This window comes from Oryctolagus cuniculus, chromosome 9, assembly GCF_051225735.1.
Source record: "Oryctolagus cuniculus isolate XC-2025 breed Fujian yellow rabbit chromosome 9, ASM5122573v1, whole genome shotgun sequence".
Taxonomy (NCBI): Eukaryota; Metazoa; Chordata; class Mammalia; order Lagomorpha; family Leporidae; genus Oryctolagus; species Oryctolagus cuniculus.
The window spans coordinates 116,943,356-116,957,296 of record NC_142875.1 but is presented as its reverse complement, the minus strand read 5'-3'; the positions used below and the strand labels follow the sequence as shown (position 1 = coordinate 116,957,296).

The following is a 13,941-nucleotide window of genomic DNA, read 5'->3' as shown; positions in this document are numbered from 1 at the left end:
ACTTCTGCATTAATTTTAATAACTTAAATTGGAACAGCAAGGGAGGCAATTGTTACCAAAACTAATAGTGAAATGGCTGTCGGGGACAGCAGGCTGCTCAGTGGTGAGGAGAGAACTCACTGGGATCTGTTGCTCTTTCCTGTGATGGGTTGGCTCATGGAGCGAGGATCTTTGCTGCTAGAGCTCTCATAGTTTTAATTGTGTGATCACATGGACAGTTCTCCTAAGGAAAGCAGAGCACTCCTACGGATGTGCTGAAGGGCACATGGCTGGAACAGCTGATGATAATTTATTTTCTACCAGATGAGTCTTAATTAAAACTATATTTGGTTTGAAATACTTGCTGTTCTTTCTCTTCTGAAAATTCTTGCAATTCACCTTGCATAAAAAGGGAAAGTCCTCCACTGAAATCCGTGAGATGGTAGCTTCGGTAAGGATTGCTATGTCAGGCTTTCGTATAAGATGATTTAAAGCATGATACAAAAGCCAGGGTTGAATTTAACAGGGCATGTGCTGTAAGTAGCAGTATCCTTGGATACCACCAACGGGCTCATGTTGAAGGCTTTTTATTTAAAAACCTTGAAATTAACATATATTCAGGAATGTGCAAAACAAAAATGTGTAGCCTAATGATTTATCATGAAGCAAACACATGTAAGACCACCTAAATCAAGAAATAGAATCTAGCCAGAACACCAGAGGCTCTCTCCTGTTCTATCTTCCCTTGACTGTTACAGTCAGCACTACCTATCTGTGAATTCTGCATCTTTGAATTCAGCCAACTGCAGATGGAAAATCATTGGGAAAAATGCATCTGAACACAAACTGACTCCCTTCGCCACTATTTCCTGCATAATACTGTGCAACAATTTACATAGCATTTGCATTGCATTGGGCATTGTAATGATCTAGAGATGATGTAAATAAGGAAGGATGTGCAGGGGACCTGAGTCCCCACAGAACCCCTAGAACCAGTCCTCTGTAGACACCAAGGAATGACTGCATTGTAATTGCTTCCTTTCTTGCTTAGTATTACCACCAGGCGGGCATTTCCAATCTCTGGTTTAGCTTTGTCTGTTGCAAATTTTATAATAAATAGAATCATACAGTATGAATGCTCTAATGATTGGCTTTGTTTTCTCAGTTTCGGTTGTTAACTGTTTTATAGTTTTTCATTATATGAATATACCTACAATACATCTATCTATTTTAATCTTAATGATCATTGGGAGTATTTTCAATTTGAGGTAAGGACAAGTAATACCGTTAAGAACACTGTTGGTGCCCATGTGCATTTTCCTGTTGAGTTTGTTCCTAGGGGTGGAAGTACACTGTAGATACTGCCAAATTGTCTTCTAAGCAGATTGTACCAATTTTACATGCCAGGGGCTCCTGTGGCACAGCAGGTTAAAGAGTTGCTTGCGTGCAATGCCAGCATCCCCTATCAGTGCTGGTTTGAGTCCTGGCTGCTCTACTTCGTATCTAGCTCTCTGCTAATGCACCTGGGAAAGCAACTGAGGAGGCCCCAAGTGCTTGGGCCCCTGCACCCATATGGGACTTCCTGGCTTTTGGTCCCTGTCCAGCTTAGCCCCATCTGTTGAGGCCGTTTGGGGAGTGAAAGAGGAGATGGGAGATCTCTCACTCTCTCTTTAAAATAAATAAATCTCTTAAAAATTTTTACATGACAGGACCAGTGCTGTGGCATAGCAGGTAAAGCTGCCACCTGCACTGTGATATCCCATATGGTTTGAATTCTGGCTGTTCCACTTCTGATCCAGCTCTATTTTGTGGCCTGAGAAAGCAGTGGAAGATGGCCTAAATGCTTGGGCCCCTGCACCCATCTGGGAGACCTGGAAGAAGCTTCTGGCTCATGGCTTCAGATTGGCACAGCTCCTGCCCTTGCCACCATCTAAGGAGTGAACCAGTGGATGGAAGACCTCTCTCTCTCTCTCTTTCTCTCTGCCTCTGTCTCTGCCTCTCTGTGTAACTCTGCCTTCCAAATAATCTTAACAATAAAAAGGATGCTACATAAAAAAAATTTTTACATGCCAAAAAACAGTGAAAGTTACTGTGGTTCTATACTTTCCTTAATTATTGACATTATCGGTCTTTGAAATTGTAGCCACACTATCCTACACTATCCATTAGTTGAGTACACTTTAAAAAAAAAAAAAAGGTTTATTCTGTTTATTTGAAAAGCTGAGTTAGAGAGATAAAGTGTCTTCCATCTGGGGGCTCACTCTCCAAATAGCCATAATGGCTGGTGCTGGGCCAGGCCGAAGCTAGGAGCCAGGAGCTTCTTCCAAGTCCCCCATGTGGGTGCAGGGGCCCAAGCACTTGGGCCATCTTCTACTGCTTTCCCAGGCGCATTAGCGGGGAGCTGGATCAGAAGTGGAGCAACTCGGATGCCAGCAGTGCAGGCAGAGGCTTAACCTGCTACACCACAGAGCTGGCCCCAGTAGAGTACCTTTTATATCTTCTTATATTCATTAGCTAGTTGAATATCATCTTTCATGAAATGATTGTTCTAAATTCTTTCCTCTTTTCCTGTTTCATTGTTAGCACTTATTATAATTTTTATTATTTATAGTATTGTTTGTTTTAAAGTATTGTCTCCTATTCAGTGGCTTACTTTTTACCCTCTTACTGGTGTTTCAGTAAACTTAAAGTAGTAAAATCAATCTTTATTTATGCTTTTGGGGTCCTGTTTCAAAATCTTTTCTTATTCTCAGTCACAAAGATATTCACCTAATTTGTTTTCCTAGAAGATTCAGTATTTAGTTTTTTACATTTAAATTTAAGCTATCTAGAGTTAGTTTCTCCATAAAATGCCATGTTTTAACCCCTTTGGGAATATTTACTATTTACAATATTTTTTTACAAAGTTATGGTTTTCCTATTTTTCTGTGCTGCCACCTGAGTCATAATGTAGAAATCTGCAGAGTCTATTTCTGGGCTCCTGTTTTGATCCTACTATTTTAGGCTGTACTTCCATCAATACTGTCCTGTTTTGTTAGTGTCACGTGAAGGTGTACCAATGTCCTGTGGAGTCAGTCCTCTCACATGTACTTCTTCAAGAGCACCCTTGCTATTCTTAGTTCATTGTTATTTCCATTTTGGAATCAGGCTGGCCCATTGCATTTTAGAATCAGCTTTTCAAATTCCATAAAAACAGCAAAATACAAATATACATATAAACAAGGCATAATACAGGATATATAAATATACTTTTATCAATTTTTTAAAATTCATTGCGGTTTTACCTGGAGTTGCATTGAATCTATTAGAATAGTTTGAAGAAATTGACATTTTTACATTACTGGGTCATCAGACTTAGGAACCTGATATCTCTCTCCATTTGTTTTGGTCTTTAATCTCTCACTAGTGTTTATAGTTTTCTGCATAGAGTTGCTCTTTATATTTTGTTCAACTTTACATTTGCTAGTTTGAATTTTTGTGCTATTTCAAGAAGTGGCACATTTAAAATTTTATTTTATGTTAATTATTAATATAAAAACACATTTAAGAACATTCAGAGTTTTTAGAAATAGCATAATATTTTTCATGACCTGAGGTAGGAAAAGAAGCACATTCATATATTTTGTAGCAACTTTGATGAATTCTCTTGCTAATGCTAATTATCTGCCAATTCTTTTGGAATTTCTATGAACACAAGCATAGGTCACTGGGGTGTTCTTTCTTCCTTTGGAATCATTACTTTTCCTGTATTAGTTGTGCTCCCTTTTGCACAGGTGGGGACCTTCAGCTCAACGTTGAATGGGAGCCTTGATTACAAACATAATTGTCTTGTTCCTCATCTCTGTAGGACAGGTCACCATTTTCCTACTACCACATCCTACTTGGATGTGTTTCCTATTGCTATTATCTCCAAACAGGAAGTTCATTTCTTTTCCCAATTTGTTAAGAATTTTTATTATGAATGGATTTTGAATTTTATCAGTGTTTTCTCTATATATTTAGATGATTATATATTTTGTAGGGTTTTTTTTAAAAAAAGATTTATTTATTTATTTAAAAGTTAGTGTTACAGAGGGGTTTGGGGAAGAGAGAGAGAGAGAGAGAGAGAGAGACCGACCGACCTTGCATCTGCTGGTTCACTCCCCAAATGGCTGCAATGGCCAGAGCTGGGCCATTGAAGCCCAAGAGCCAGGAGCCACTTCCAGGTGTCCCACGTGGCTGCAAGGGTCCAAGCACTTGGGCCATCTTCCACCACTTTCCTAGGAGCATTAACAGGGAGCTGGATCAGAAATGGAGCAGCTGGGACTCAAACTGGTGCCCATATGGGATGTCAATGCAGCAGGTGGCATCTTTACCTGTTACGCCATGGTGCTGGTCCCTATTTTGTTTTATGCCATTAATGTGATAACTTGGTATGGTTGATTTTGGAATCTTTTGCTTCCCTGAAATGAACTCAGATTTTTACAAGTTAATAAATTTGATTTGTCAATATTTTGTTTAGGGTTTTTCAATCTGTTTTCTGAGTGATATTGGCTTGGACTTTTCCTTTTTTCTTTTTAAAGATTAATTTATTTATTTGATAGAGTTACAGAGAGGCAGAGGCAGAGAGAGAGGTCTTCCATCTGCTGGTTCATTCCCCATTTGGCCGCAACAGCTAGAGCTGTGCCGATCCAGAGCCAGGAGCTTCTTCCAGAAGATGGACTTGGGCCATCTTCTACTGCTTCCCCAGGCCACAGCAGAGAGCTGAATGGGAAGTGGAGCAGCCGGCACTTGAGTTAACACTATATGGGATGCTTGCACTACAGGCGGTGGCTTTACTCACTATGCCACAGCGCTGGCCCCTTGGACTTTTTCTCATGATGTTTTTGTGATGTGTTGACATAAAAAATGATGGGAAATAGCCTCTCCTTTGCCATTTTTCTAGAAAAGTCTGAGTGTGGGTCTTTCTGGAGTGTAATAGAGAAAACCTCTCTGCCCTTCCTTTTCACTTCTTAGCTGACAAGGGCTGCTGGTTTTGTAAATTATCCTGAGAATAATAATGTTTACATGGGAATTTCAGGAGCCTACTGAGAGGAGATTCTGTCCCAGTTGCCCCTCTTCCAGGCCAGCTCTCTGCTGTGGCCCGGGAAGGCAGTGGAGGATGGCCCAAGTGCTTGGGCCCTGCACCCCATGGGAGACCAGGAGAAGCACCTGGCTCCTGCCTTTGGATCAGCGTGGTGCGCCAGCCACAGCACGCCAGCCGTGGTGGCCATTGGAGGGTGAACCAATGGCAAAAGGAAGACCTTTCTCTCTGTCTCTCTCTCTCACTATCCACTCTGCCTGTCAAAAAAAAAAAAAAAAAAAAAAAAAAAAAAAAGACAGAATGATAGATGATAGAGCGGGAGAGATAGCGAGAGATCCTCCATCTACTTGTCTATTCCGCAAATGTCTGCAACAGCCAGGGCTGAGCCAGGCTGAAGCCAGGAGCCCCAGAGTCCATCTAGGTTTCCCATGTGGGTGACAGGAACCCAGGCACTTGGGGCATCAACTGCTATGTCCCAGGGGCTTTAGCAGGAAGCTGGATCAGAAGCGAAGTAATTGGCACTCTGAGATGGGATGACGCATCCCAAGCAGTGGCCCAGCCTGCTGTGCTGCACTTCCCTCCCCCACCATCACCACCACTGGAAAAGTCTGTTTGAACATTTGGTCGAATGCACCAGAAAAACCATCTGGGCCTGTCATTGTCTCTGTGGGAAGGAATTAAATTGGGGATCCAGTTTCTTTAACAGCTCATTTGGATTTTCTGTTTTTGTGTTAGTTTTGGCAAATTTTTGTTTTTGTCCATGTCATCTAAATTTTAAAATTTCTAGGCATGGAATTTTAAAATAATATCCTCGTAGGATCATTTTAATGTGTGCAAAATCTAAAGCAGGAGCCGGCTAAATATAGTTCTGATGCCACTTCTGGACCATGGTCTACGTTTTTGTTTGGGGCCAGACAGCTAAGAATATCTTTTGTATTTTTGAAAGAATCATTAAAAACAAAAAAGCAACAATACAATAATATATGACAGAGACCTTAATTCCTGCTCTTAGCTTAAATATTTCCATGATTGAAAAGTCTGGGGGACTTGCTTTCCTGCTCCTTTTCTAATTTCTTGAGAGGCCAATAGCTTACCGATTTTTTTTTCTATCAGTTTGTGAGAGTTCTTTTCAAAATTGTGGATTTGCATATTTCTTTTTGTAGTTTTGCTAAGTTTCTTCTGTACATTTTTTGAGACCATGTTATTAGATACATATAAATTTAGCACTGTTGCACCTTCCTGGTGAGTTGAATATTTTATCATTATTAATCTTTTATCACCCATTATTGGAATGGAGGGGAGGCACTTTTTAAGCAGTGGGAACACTAACAAAGCATGGATAAGAGAAAATGTGAGATATTATTTTGGGAGAAGAAATAATGGCATTTAATTATAGTGTAAGATTAATTTAGGCAAGTAGGAAAAAAATGCTGTAAAAATAGAAGGGAGTTTTATTTTGATTTGCTTTAAGTATCAGAGGAGTTTGTATCCACTCACAGCCTTTAACCCCCTCCCCCCCCCCCTTTTTTTAACCTAAATTCAGGTTTGTCACAATCATAAGCAATTCGACTATAATCTAAGGATTTACAACACTTTTCATACCTTTTCTTAAATTATCTTCATCATTAAATCTTGAACATTTAGCTTTAATGATTATTCTCCCATCTCATTTCATGTTACTGAAACAGGGAGGCAGGTATTTATAAGCAAAAGTAATGAATGGATGCTAGTTTATTATCCTTACATGAAAATACTCAAGCCAGGCTTTCCTTTGTTTTCTTCTGAACAAAGACCTTTGAAGGAACATAACTGATAGAGAAACAACGTGCAAGTCTTGCCTCAGAATCTGGCTCAGTGCCACAGTTACATACGCTCCACTCTTGCGTGCAAGGGTGGCTTCTGGGTGGGTGGGTGGGTGGAGATGCCGGGTTAGGATTCAGTGTCTTCATCTGGGGAATTGCAGAGGGACTGGCTCAACAACCGGGGAGCTGGAACTGCTGGAGGAGGGTGCGGCGGGGAGGCGTCCTGTTACACACAGGTGTTCATCCGAAGGACACACCGCTGCTCTGAACTTGATGTTCACTTTAAGCCCTGGTTCACCTACCAGCCACCGATCTGCAGCAACCATATTCACAGTGACTTGCCAGAGGCTGAGCTGTTCATCTCTGTTTCTCTTAATAGGATCTCCCATCTTCCTGGCCTTCCATCAGTAGGCACTAAGAGTTCACAAAAAGGCAGGCCCCAGCTGGGCTGGGCCACTGATGTCCTTATCTGACAGGGGTGGTATCTGTTACGTGACTGGTTCTGTTCCCTGCTCAACCACTTATGTGTAGTGAGACCATAGATAAATTGCTTTATCTGTCTCTGCTTTCACTTCTCTATCTGTAATCTGAAGATAATAGAGTTATACCTACTCCTAACACACTTTAGTGACACTCTTGTGAAGATAAATTGAGGTTGAATTGTAATGTGTCTGCGAAGTCCCCAGAGCTCTGGGAATAAAGGCTATGTCTAAATAAAAATGTATCATGAGTGTCTGAATTTTAATAAAAGCTTTCATATTTTACCCTCATGGTACTCTAAAAAGTCATAATTGTTAGATATTAAGCAGATCTTTCTCTTCCCCACCCAAAATAACATTTTCCAAACTGTTCAAGTTAGAGTCTAGGAAATAACCATAGCGAAGGTCAAGTTTGTCCTTGCACTCCCAGGTTCCCCTTTTTGCCCCTTTTCCTTCTCAGGATGATGCATTTATGTCATCATTCTGAATGAGTTCAGAGCCCTCATGGACTTTCTGCCCCCATTAAAATATACTCTTAGCCAAGGAATTAATAACCATATGCATTGAGGGATGAATGACTGACAGGCCTAATGTGTCATCTTTCAGTACTTCTTGAATTTTAAAAAGAGGCATTTGTAAGCCAAAAGATTTCATCTAAAATGGGAAGTTGGGATTTCAGCCTAAGTATGGGGCGGGCAGAGGGGTGGTTGGTGGTGATAGGGACAAGGAAGGAAGCAAATAGCAGGTTGGAGCTTCTGAAATATTAATTCTAGGTACAGGTATTAAAAAGGAACTCCATTATTAAATACTTTGTTTATTATTAACCTTATTTATGTACCATTTATACTATTAAATGCAGCCCTCACTGAAGTGGATATATTTGCTCCATTTTATAGATGAGGGCACTGAAGCTGGAATACATTAAATAAGTATTTGAGGTCACACACCTAGAAAGTAGCTAAGCTGAGCTCAGATTTAAACTCAAGCTTGTTTGATTTCAAAGTGATTTTTTTTGGACATATAGAATAATCAAGCAAGTCATGGATGTGTAGACCTACACCTGACATTAACTTTGGATTCACCCCTTTTTGTTTGATTCATGCAGGTTGAGCTCACATTTCTTTTGGTGTTAGCAGCTCTTCATGTCCTGAACTATGTAGTTTTTACCACTGAAAGAAGAATGCAAGGTCTCCAGAAATAATTATGTTGTGGCGAAATGTCAAAATGGACCTTCCAAATGCTTTTTAGTATTTCACAAAATTTAATGTTTTAATTAAATGTAGAGAAAATTGTTAATGCGGTAATAACGCATTTATACATTTCCAATCTGAGTTTTTTTTTTATCAGCAGTCTCTTTTCTGCCATTGTAGTGTACTTTTTTGAAAATATAATGGGGCGTTTAGTTGGCCTATTATATTTTTTGCAGTCTCTTCCTTTTTGTTAACCTGTGTTTCTCCCAGAGCTCTTATATCAGAATTCTGCTTTTCTCCCCCCCCCCCATTCCCAATACTCAAATATACACTATTTCTCAAAGTCTCAATTACAGTCTTGATGTTGTGTTCATTTCTCTGCAGCATGAACATTGATTTCAGCCACTCAGGCTTGATTTCCATTCTTTCTCCCCACTCCTTTTCTGTGTACTTATACTCATCACACACAAACACACACAAAACATTCAGAATAAGCTCCATCTTGCCTGTGATATGATAAAATCACCATAGCGCAGTTCATCATCCTGTAGGGTTTTTTTCCTTTGATATAAAAAATTTTAAAGTGACGTAGATAGCGGCAGGTGTTTGGTGCAATGATTGACGTGGGTTGGTAAGCCCACAGGTTATATGACTGTTCCCAGTCCCTACTTCCTGCCAATGTCTACTCTGGAGGCAGCAGTTGATGGCTCAGGTGGTTAGGTCCCTGCCACCCAGGTGGGAGACCTGGATGGAGTTTCTGGGCTCCTGGCTTTGTTCTGCACAGCCCAGCTGTTGCAGGCATTTGGGGAGTGACTCAGAGGATGTGAGATCTTTCTCTTTTCAAATAAAATAAAAATGGCAGAGATAAACATACAGTGAAGTTTATCAGGTACCTTAAAACTAGTATTTGCCAAGTGGAACTGTGGTCAAACTTGGTCTCAGAGTGTGTGATTTTGTTTCCTTTGGTTGTCTTTTCTCACCCATGGGCTTCTTTTATTCATTTTTAGTTCTTCTCTCACTGTCATCTTGTGATTCAGCTGCCTGTCCCCAAAGTGTTAGCTGGGGCCACTGATGACATGGTCTCTTGTCATCCACTCCCTCCACTGCCATTATTCTCTTCTTCCATCGTTTATGCAGCACTCTGCCCTAACTGGAGAAATATTAGTGTTATTCAGGTTTCAGTCAAGTCTGAAACCTCTGGTTTTATCTATAAATACCCTTCTTCCTAACTTTCTCCAAAAGTCTTTCATGTCACTAACTGCCCTCTGTTCCTTTAAAATGTAGTTTCTATTTTCCCAGAACATACTGAACTGATTTCAGACAGAAAATAGATTTAAAATATGTTTCTTTATATGTTGTGTGGTTTATTTCTCTATGTAGCAGAGGAACACCAGATTAAATTTTCCTCCCACATGTAGTTCCAGTGAAAGGAAAAATAGCTTGGAAATTATCTTTCAGAGACTCATTTGGATCTCTGGGATAATCTATCAGTTGCTCCAATCATGATCAATGGAAACTGACTCCTGTTAGCTACAAGAAAAGCACATTGACTGAGGACTGTGGTGGCAGGGACGGAGATGGATGTGGCACTTCTGGTGTAGGGATAGCGGGCTGGGAGGCTATGAGGGCAGGGTTGCGGACCGAGGGGAGTGAGAGAGACTTGGAGAAGCAGCCAGCAGGAAGAACACCTCCTGGAATAAACACGACTGCTCAGCACACCTCTGCTGTGTTGTTGCCACTGCAGTGAAATCACCTACAGTGTTTTCTTCATTCTTGCATCACTTAATGAGCAGTCACAGTCCCTGGAGAGAGAACCTGACTGACTGAGGCTAAGTCACACGGCTGGCCTCTAAGTCTACCGTACAAAGAACGTAGAACTCTTGGTTTCCAAAAGAAAGGTGATGTTTTGCCACTGGGACCACACACAGCAAGGAGCAGGCATTTCCCCCAAAGGAAACTAGAGGACAGTGATTGAATTAGGGACCTAATAAAAACCGATGTCTGCTAAGGAACTGATGTTTTAGATTGAGCTGCTTGCCAGTTGAAATAGCAGAGGAAAGTAGAATCTAAAGAAAACTTTATGAATCAAATAATATCCACTGTGTACTTACATGTCATAGGAAATAATTCTAAATAACAATATGTCTGCCCAATAAGAATTTACAATAACATACACAAATGACTCATACCCAAGTGGGCATAAGGGATGGTCTCTGTATCTTTTTGTCATCTTTTCTATGAAATGTGATGCTGGTGTTGAGATGTGGAAAAGGAGGAGAGAAGAGAAGGAATGCATCTGAATTGGAGAAAAAGACTGGAGAGGCTCCTTGGGGAAAAGATACGGGCGTGTCTGCATTTTACGGTAGATCATCTGCAAACCTAGTTTTGTAGAAACTGAGAATTCCTTTTCAGATGCTTTTGGGAGCTTCCTTCATTTTTGCTCTGTTCAGTTTCCTTCCTCCTCTGACAGCCAGGATTTTTGCATATGGGAGCGAGCATTTGAATAGGTGAATTGCCACTTAATTTTATGATCCACTTTTCTCTTAAGCAATTCCTCTTCCCTTCAAAACCGTTTTATGCATGCTGTTCATGGGTTTCAGCAGTAATGAAGATTCATTTTTCGGGAGGGAACATCAAAATTAAGACAATTGTAAAACCGTTCAGCATCCATCATTCTTTCTTTAATTAGCAAGGCATGGGCTTAAGGGCAAGATAAAGCATATATTTCTGATGTTCTTTCTTTGCTTTCTTTTTTTTTTCTTGCAGATGACAAGGCAGATCTGGCTGTTTCTTGTCGCATTTGACAAGCTGAGTATTGTCAAGCAGATGTCTTCATTAAGTCTGTGTAGGAAGAAGGAAGAGAAGAGAATCAAAGAAGTATTGAGCTTTCCTTCTGGTACCCTGGATGGGGTCATACATCACGCAAGATGATGTGTGAGTTCACAAGCAGTTATATGCTAAGTATTTTGTATGAAACAGCAACTTAAAGTTTTATTTGTTTATGTATGAGACAGTATGATAGATACACAAGCACAGGTAGACTCTCCCATTTGCTGGTTCATTCCTCAAATGCCTGCTGCAGCTAGGGCTGGGGGCCAGGGCCAAACCTGGGAGCCGAGAACTTAACCCAGGCTGCCACGTGGGTGTCAGGGATCCAGCTCCTTGAGCTGTGACTTGCTGCCTCACAGGGTCCGCACTGGCAGGAAGCTGATGTCGGGAGTCGGAGCCAGGAATTGAACCAAACCCAGAAACTCGGATATGGCATGTGGGTGTTTTATTACTAGGCCAAACACCCCTGAAACAGTTACTTTGGAGGAGGGGTTGAAAACAGCTATAGCAAACATGTATTCGTCCTGACACCTCCTTTGATAGCCTTGGAACATGCAGTGGTATGACCTATGTCATGAAGCAATCACAGTTGAGGTATTTGGGCCTAAAGCATTGCAGAGGGGGCCTATGGCACATAGGTGAAAGCAATCAACCATGGGGAAGACTGACCCGGAGTGGGAGTAGCACCCCCGCCTGTCGGGAAATCGAGCAGCCAAGTCATCGCTGTCAGCAATATTCATTTAATTTCTACCTTGGCCATCCCAAGTAGTGGAGATAATGAACTGAATGTGAATCCTTTTTTTTTCTTTTTAAAGAGTTACAGAAAGGCAAAGGCAGAGGGAGAGAGGTCTTCCATCTGCTGGTTCACTCCCCAGACGGCCACAATGGCTGGAACTGTGCTGATTCGAAGCCAGGAGCCAGGTGCTTCTTCCGAGTCTCCCCCATGGGTTCAGGGGCCCAAGGACTTGGGCCATCCTCTACTGTATCCCAGGCCATAGCAGAGACTGGATCGGAAGTGGAGCAGATGGGACTTGAACCAGCCCCCATACAGGATGCCAGCACTGTAGGTGATGGCTTTACGCTATGCCACAGCACTAGTCCCTGAATATGAATCATTGTATCATTTTATATTCCTGTTTTCCCTTCTTCTTTTTCTACTCCCAGTTGGAAGATTAAAGTATTCTTCCTTCTCAAAATTTTTAGAGTTGCTTCTTTTATGTTCCCTAAAAGCTCATCAAATTCTCATTCTCAGGATGTATTCTTGTTTTTGATTCTTTGGTTCTTTTCAAGTTATCTCACATCCTTCCCATAGGTCATATTGTAATCTTTCTTTTAATCAGAAAAGTATCCCGGAGACTCCTACAGTGAGTTTTCTTCCTGTGAGCAATGTGGTTACCCCTGTGGGAACTGCTGAGAAATTAGTGTCACAGCTTACACGGGCAATGACTGCTCATGTACGATCAGCGACTGGAGACCAAACAAGAGCGGCTGCTATTTTGGACCTATTCCTGCTCTATTAATTCAGTGATGGCTACTACGCATTCTGAACAATCAGCTGCAGGTGGTCCAATGATGCCTCTCAGTCATCCTGAGAATGTAGGAGGACATGAGAAGATCAGCAGCAATAAAATGCCATGAACTCAGTAACCAGAGACAGAACCAGGGCCAGGCAGGTGCTGGGTGCAGCAGGTGTTGGTGCCCTGAAATCCCATATCACAGTGGCGTCCCTGTCCTGCTTTCCAGTTCCAGCTTCCTGCTGTTACCTACTCTGGGAGGCAGCCAGTGATAGCTCAGTGCTTGAGTCCCTGCTACCCATGTGGGAGACTTGAATGAAGCTGTGGGCTCTTGGTTTCCATGTGGTCCAGCCCTGGATGTTGCTGGCATTTGGAAAATAGTATTTATCCTCCCTCCCTCCCTCCCTCCCTCCCTCCCTCCCTCCCTCCCTCCCTCCCTCCCTCCCTCTCTTCCTCCCTCCTTCCCTCTCTCCCTCTCTCCCTCTCTCCCTCTCTCTCTCTCTCTCTCTCTCTCTCTGAATCCCTGCCTTTCAAATGGACAAAATAAACAGAAAATTTAAAGAAAGGATCGGGATTAAGAAAATAGTGCTGCTGGGAAGAGCCATGTTTCTTTTCTTTCCTCTTTCCCTCTATTTTTCAAAAAATATCAGTTCCCTCCCAAACTACCAGGGAAATGCCTGTTTACACACTTGGCACTGCACCTGGTCCTTCTTCTCCCCAGGTGGAATGGATCCCGATAAATGAAGTACAGAAAACAGCACAATGCCTGGAAAAGCACAAGGAAATTGTTTACAGGGTAATGTCACATTCAAAATTAAACAGACCAGTCGAGCAGGGAGAAGGGAGAGAAGAGCGGGAACAATGGACAATGACATGTTGCGTTAAAACAGAGCACGTGAAAAAATGGAAAAAAGTAAATTTAATTTAACAGATTATCATTTAAAACTACTTTTAGAGGTTGGTATTTAGGCTAGCAGCTAAGATTCTGGTTAGGATGCCCATATCTTATATCAGAGTAGTTGGGTTCAATTCCTACTTTTGGTTTCTGACTCCAGCTTCCTGCTAATGCATACGCTGGGAGACAGC

The 13,941-nt window shown here is 41.6% G+C and overlaps 1 long non-coding RNA gene across 2 annotated transcripts in view; it reads left to right on the top strand.

Moving 5' to 3' along the window:
- LOC138843632 (uncharacterized) overlaps positions 1–13,941 on the top strand; it is a 117,334-nt gene that overhangs the window by 32,699 nt on the left and 70,694 nt on the right. For both annotated transcript variants that reach the window (XR_011378586.2, XR_016212996.1), the window contains one exon: positions 11,279–11,446. This is a non-coding gene — a long non-coding RNA (uncharacterized LOC138843632). The remainder of the gene's footprint in view (positions 1–11,278; positions 11,447–13,941) is intronic.